This window comes from Triticum urartu, chromosome 1A (genome assembly GCF_056163025.1).
Source record: "Triticum urartu cultivar PI428250 chromosome 1A, HENAU_Tu73, whole genome shotgun sequence".
In the NCBI taxonomy this organism is placed as follows: Eukaryota; Viridiplantae; Streptophyta; class Magnoliopsida; order Poales; family Poaceae; genus Triticum; species Triticum urartu.
In genome coordinates, this window is record NC_141873.1 from 34,375,943 (window position 1) to 34,382,271 (window position 6,329).

The following is a 6,329-nucleotide window of genomic DNA, read 5'->3' on the forward strand; positions in this document are numbered from 1 at the left end:
TAATTGTTTCACTCTTTGGAGCTTCTCCACGCAAAAAACTCCAAGTGTGAAAGTTAGAGACAATTGTGGATTTCGCTATACATTTCACAAGTCCTGTCTTTGTACTCACAATCTTTTGAGAGCACTTATTTCTTTCAGCATGAGGCCGATATTCTTGACTCCATTCCAGTGATCTATATATGGACTGGACATTGCCAAAACAACCCGGATACGTGAACTATGTAATATATTGAGCTTCCAACAACTGAAGCATATGACACCATATCCATTTTCAATCTTTTCTCATTAACTTTTGGAACACCAAAGTTTCCAGTTCCATTACCCTTGACTATAAGAACAGGCGTATGTTTTCTCGCATGCATACTTTAGAGACCTTTCTTAGCATGTCCATGCGACATTTCTAATACCCCCTTTTATTCTTTTCTTGGTGAATCTCGATAATTATAACGAGAGACACTCTACTGAGAACATTCTTTTGAACTTTGAGGACAAGAACTTCTTTTCTCCTCCTGTAGTAGATTGACATGACCACCAGCAAGTAGGACGTCATCCGCATGCACGAGATTAGAATGAATTTCCTATTCTATAACTTTGCATGAATACAATTGTCCTCTTATTTTCCTTAACCCAAAATAACATCTGATTCTTCTAACTTTAAATGCCATTGTCTAGAGACTTGCTCTAGTCCATAAAAGACTTCTTGAAGCAGTTACCCTTGTGTTCTTTACTTTCATTCGATGTAACTCAGATCATGATGTCGGTCATGATGTGCCACCAACACTCATTGTATCTTATCATTTAGACAAACAGACACTTCTCAAATCTCGATTGAGCGCTCTAAATGAGGTGCAATCAACCTCCATTTGAATTTCACTAACATAGGCTTTATAGTAATCAGAAGTATCTGATTTTCTCATTCCTTGAGACCATCTGTGTCTCAGATACTGGCACTTCTTTCATATGGGGCTGTTGTTACTCTATCATTGCCAAGAGGCAAATTAATTGTATAGTCTTTCATTTCCAAGAGGCAATATGTTTTACAGGGACCTTTATCACAAGATCCATGTTTACTCATTCCTCTTTTATAGAGCTAACAACAGGTGTTGTATAAGTCATACAACATGCTCCCCCGGGTACAATCTATTCGAGTCTTAGGTATTTTCATACCATGCTCCCCTAGATAAATCCATCTTCACTAAAAATGGGTTAATTTTAAACTTTATTATTTGGGTTTATTCTGTTAAAACTTTCTTCTTTATGGCACTTTAAGCACCGTCTTAGTATTCCTTAGCCTGCTTTCGAAATTGTAAAAGATCCAGGAATACATCTATTTCTTTTCTTTAGGGGTATTATTATGATCGTCGTACTCCCCCAGACGATCACATTCTTCATCACATTATCTAAAGTATAGGGGAGTTTCATCATTCTTAGTTTATCTCATATTTCTTTCTCCCCCTCGAAATGTGGCAAGAACTTTTTTGCCACAATTTTGAAAACCATACATAACTCTTGTGAATTGAGGAAACTTCGATTATTTACTTCATTCATCTAATTACTTCATACGAAATGAAGTTATCCGTTAATTGGTATGGGAGTACTTTTTCCTCATTCCATTTCGGAAACTCAACAGAGTTCTTTATCATTAGTACTTTTGCAAGTCACACTTGTATATCATTCTTATCTTTAGGTTCGCCTGTAACTTTTATTCTCTTTGGATTTATTGAGTGCTTAATGACCGTTACACATAAGGTGTACGGTCGATACTAGGAAAGCATAATAGCTACTCCATACTTTTCTCCCAGAGTGGGACACATTAAAAGCACATGAGTCATCATACATTTCTCCTGTCATACAGTATAAGTCCTTTGCCAAAATTTCTCCCATCATACATGATTTTTGACATAATACTATGTCAACTTTACACCATTGCGCAGGTATTTTCCCATACTTTTCCCGCCATGCGGGTTTTATCATAATTATATTTTCTCGCTATGCGGGTAATTCCTTGTAAGGGACATAAATGCCAGAATTGGCTCTTTTGACTGATATTCAATCATCAAATTCAGAAATAAATTTGAATGCTCTTTGACACACATGCTTGATCCGACGTTAGTCAAATTAAACACGCATGTTGCTTGTTTCAACTCAAATCATGTTGATTGAATAATCTTCTTCATAGAGAGTACATGAAAGACATTCGTCAACCAAGACTATCAATGATCTATCTCTTTTCTTTTGAAGCCATTCTTTAGAGAGAACATACTTCCTCACGTTATGACCTTTCTTGGTCATCTTTCGGGTCACAAGTACCCAGCCATTCTCTTTCACGAATGAAAGCATGAAAAACTTTTAGTCTGAGAAAACTTAGCCAATAATCAACAATATTGAGCATAAAAAATAACCCTATGTTGGTCTGGTTAAAAAATACGCACATTAAACATTTAAAACTTTCTTTTTAGATTCTAAATCACCGTAGTGGCAGAATTAAAATAAAACATCGTCCTTCTACATTAATTCCATATCACCGTTGGGCGGAAAAGGAAATAATGCATATAACTCATAAACAATGTGATGATAGTATTTCTATTAAACAACTTTGCTAAGAAATAATAATCATCATCAACTTTATTGCAGCGGGAACAAGAAATATACATTTCTCTAGTTCAAGAGCATTTCTTGATCTTTATCTATTCTCTGAAAATTGATCACTTTGACACAAAATTTATCAGAGATTTAAGCTTTGAACATCAACGTTGGTCAGAACATAACAATACCATATTTTAACTTCAAAACAAATATCTTTCTGTAGTCATAGTGGAAATTATCTGAATCTTATTTCACCCACAGGGGAAAAACATTGCTAAGAACAGTTCTTCCAATTAAATTTGCCCATTGGTTCCAATTTAATTGGAGGATAAAACTTTTACTTTGCAGCGGAAACTTTCTGAATCTATTCGGAAACAATTCTGTACTCTTTTACTTTCTAAGCAATTTTAACCGGTTGGTTCAAAAATGCATTAGAGAAGCAACAATTTAATCTTTTACTTTGTTGGGGATCGTAGCAGAAATTTAAAATTTTCTACGCATCACCAAGATCAATCTATGGAGTAATTTAGCAACGAGGGGAAGGAGAGTGCATCTACATACCCTTGTAGATCGCTAAGCGGAAGCGTTCAAGTGAACGGGGTTGATGGAGTCGTACTCGTCGTGATCCAAATCACCGATGATCCTAGTGCCGAACGGACGGCACCTCCGCGTTCAACACACGTACAGCCCGGTGACGTCTCCTACGCCTTGATCCAGCAAGGGGAGAAGGAGAGGTTGGGGAAGACTCCATCCAGCAGCAGCACGACGGCATGGTGGTGAAGGAGGAGCGTGGTAATCCTGCAGGGCTTCGCCAAGCACCGTAGGAGAAGAGGAGGACTTGGGAGAGGGGGAGGGCTGCGCCAGAACTTGGGTGCGGCTGCCCTCCCACCCCCACATATATATAGGGGCAAGGGAGAGGGGGCCTGGCCCCCTCAGATCCAATCTGAGGAGGGGGCGGCGGCCAGGGGGGTTGCCTTGCCCCCCAAAGCAAGGGGGGTGCCCCCCTTTAGGGTTCCCCCAAACCCTAGGCGCATGGGCCCTAGGGGGGAGGCGCCCAGCCCACTAAGGGGCTGGTCCCTCTCCACATACAGCCCATAGGGCCCTCCGGGGCAGGTGGACCCTCCCGGTGGACCCCCGGAACCCCTCCGGTGGTCCCGGTACAATACCGGTAACCCCCGAATTATTCCGGTGACCGTATGCTGACTTCCCATATATAAATCTTTACCTCCGGACCATTCCAGAACTCCTCGTGACGTCCGGGATCTCATCCGGGACTCCGAACAACATTCGGTAACCACGTACACCTATTCCCTATAACCCTAGCGTCATCGAACCTTAAGTGTGTAGACCCTACGGGCTCGGGAGTCATGCAGACATGGCCGAGACAACTCTCCGGTCAATAACCAACAGCGGGATCTGGATACCCTTGTTGTCTCCCACATGCTCCACGATGATCTCATCGGATGAACCACAATGTCAAGGATTCAATCAATCCCGTATACAATTCCCTTTGTCTAGCGGTACGATACTTGCCTGAGATTCGATCGTCGGTATCCCGATACCTTGTTCAATCTCGTTACCGGCAAGTCTCTTTACTCGTTCCGTAACACATCATCCTGTGATCAACTCCTTGGTCACATTGTGCACATTATGATGATGTCCTACCGAGTGGGCCCAAAGATACCTCTCCGTTACACGGAGTGACAAATCCCAGTCTTGATTCGTGCCAACCCAACAGACACTTTCGGAGATACCTGTAGTGTACCTTTATAGCCACCCAGTTACGTTGTGATGTTTGGCACACCCAAAGCACTCCTACGGCATCCGGGAGTTGCACAATCTCATAGTCTAAGGAAATGATACTTGACATTAGAAAAGCTTTAGCATACGAACTACACGATCTTGTGCTAGGCCTAGGATTGGGTCTTGTCCATCACATCATTCTCCTAATGATGTGATCCCGTTATCAACGACATCTAATGTCCATGGTCAGGAAACTGTAACCATCTATTGATCAACGAGCTAGTCAACTAGAGGCTTACTAGGGACATGGTGTTGTCTATGTATCCACACATGTATCTGAGTTTCCTATCAATACAATTCTAGCATGGATAATAAACGATTATCATGAACAATGAAATATAATAATAACTAATTTATTATTGCCTCTAGGGAATATTTCCAACAGTCTCCCACTTGCACTAGAGTCAATAATATAGTTCACATCGCTATGTGATTAACACTCACAGGTCACATCGCCATGTGACCAACATCCAAGAGTCTACTAGACTCAATGATCTAGTTCACATCACTATGTGATAAACACTCAAAGAGTTCTGGGTTTGATCATGTTATGCTTGTGAGAGAGATTGTGGTCATCGGGTCTTGCCATATTCAGATCCCTATGTATTTCGCATAACTTTATATCGTAGATGCTGCTACCACGTCCCACTTGGAACTATTCCAAATTATTGCTCCATATACGTATCCGGTATCTCTACTCAGAGCTATCCGGATAGGTGTTAAGCTTGCATCGACACTCTTTACGTTGAACTCTTTATGATATCCATAACCGAGAAACATTTCCTTATTCCTCTAAGGATAATTTCGACCACTATCTGGTGATCTACTACTAGATCACCTTTGTACCCTCTTGCCAGACATGTGGCAAGGCACACATCAGGTGCGGTACTTCAGCATGGCATACCGTATAGAGCCTATGACAAAAGCATAGGGGACGACCTTCGTCCTTTCTCTTTCTTATGCCGTGGTCAAGCTTTGAGTCTTACTCAACTTCACACCTTACAACTCAGGTAAGAACCCCTTATTTGACTGATCTATTTTGAACTCCTTCAAAAACATGTCAAGGTGTGCGTTCTTTGAAATTACCATCAGGTGTCTTGATCTATCTCTATAGATCTTGATGCCCAATATGTAAGCAGCTTTATCCAGGTCTTCTTTTGAAAAACACTCTTAAAACAACCGTTTATGCTTTCCAGAAATTCTACATTATTTTGGATCAACAATATGTCATCCACATATACTTATCAGAAATATTGTAGTGCTCCCACTCACTTTCTTGTAAATACAAGTTTCTAGCAAACATTGTATAAACCTAAAAGCTTTGATCACTCCATCAAAACATATATTCCGATTCCGAGATGCTTACTCTAGTCCATAGAAGGATTGCTGGAGCCAGCATACCTTTTAGCATCCTTAGGATCGACAAAACCTTTTATTGTATCACATACAACTTTTCTTACGAAAACTGGTAAGAAAACTTGTTTTGACATCCATCTGTAAGATTTCATAATCAAAAAATACAGCTAATGCTATCATGATTCTGACGGACTTAAGCATCACTACGGGTGAGAAATTCTCATCGTAGTCAACTCCTTGAACTTGTGAAAAGACTCTTTCCCACAAGTCGAGCTTCATAGGCGGTAACATTACCGCCCACGTCCGTCTTCTTCTTAAAGATCCATTTATCTCAATGGCTTGCCGATCATCGGGCAAGTCCACCAAAGTCCATACTTTGTTCTGATATATGGATCCTATCTCGGATTTCATGGCTTCTAACCATTTGTCGGAATACGGGCCCACCATCGCTTCTCCATAGCTCGTAGGTTCATTGTTGTCTAACAACATGATATCTAAGACAGGATTACCGTACCACTTAGGAGTAGTACATATCCTTGTCGACCTACGAGGTTCGATAGCAACTTGATCCGAAGCTTCATGAT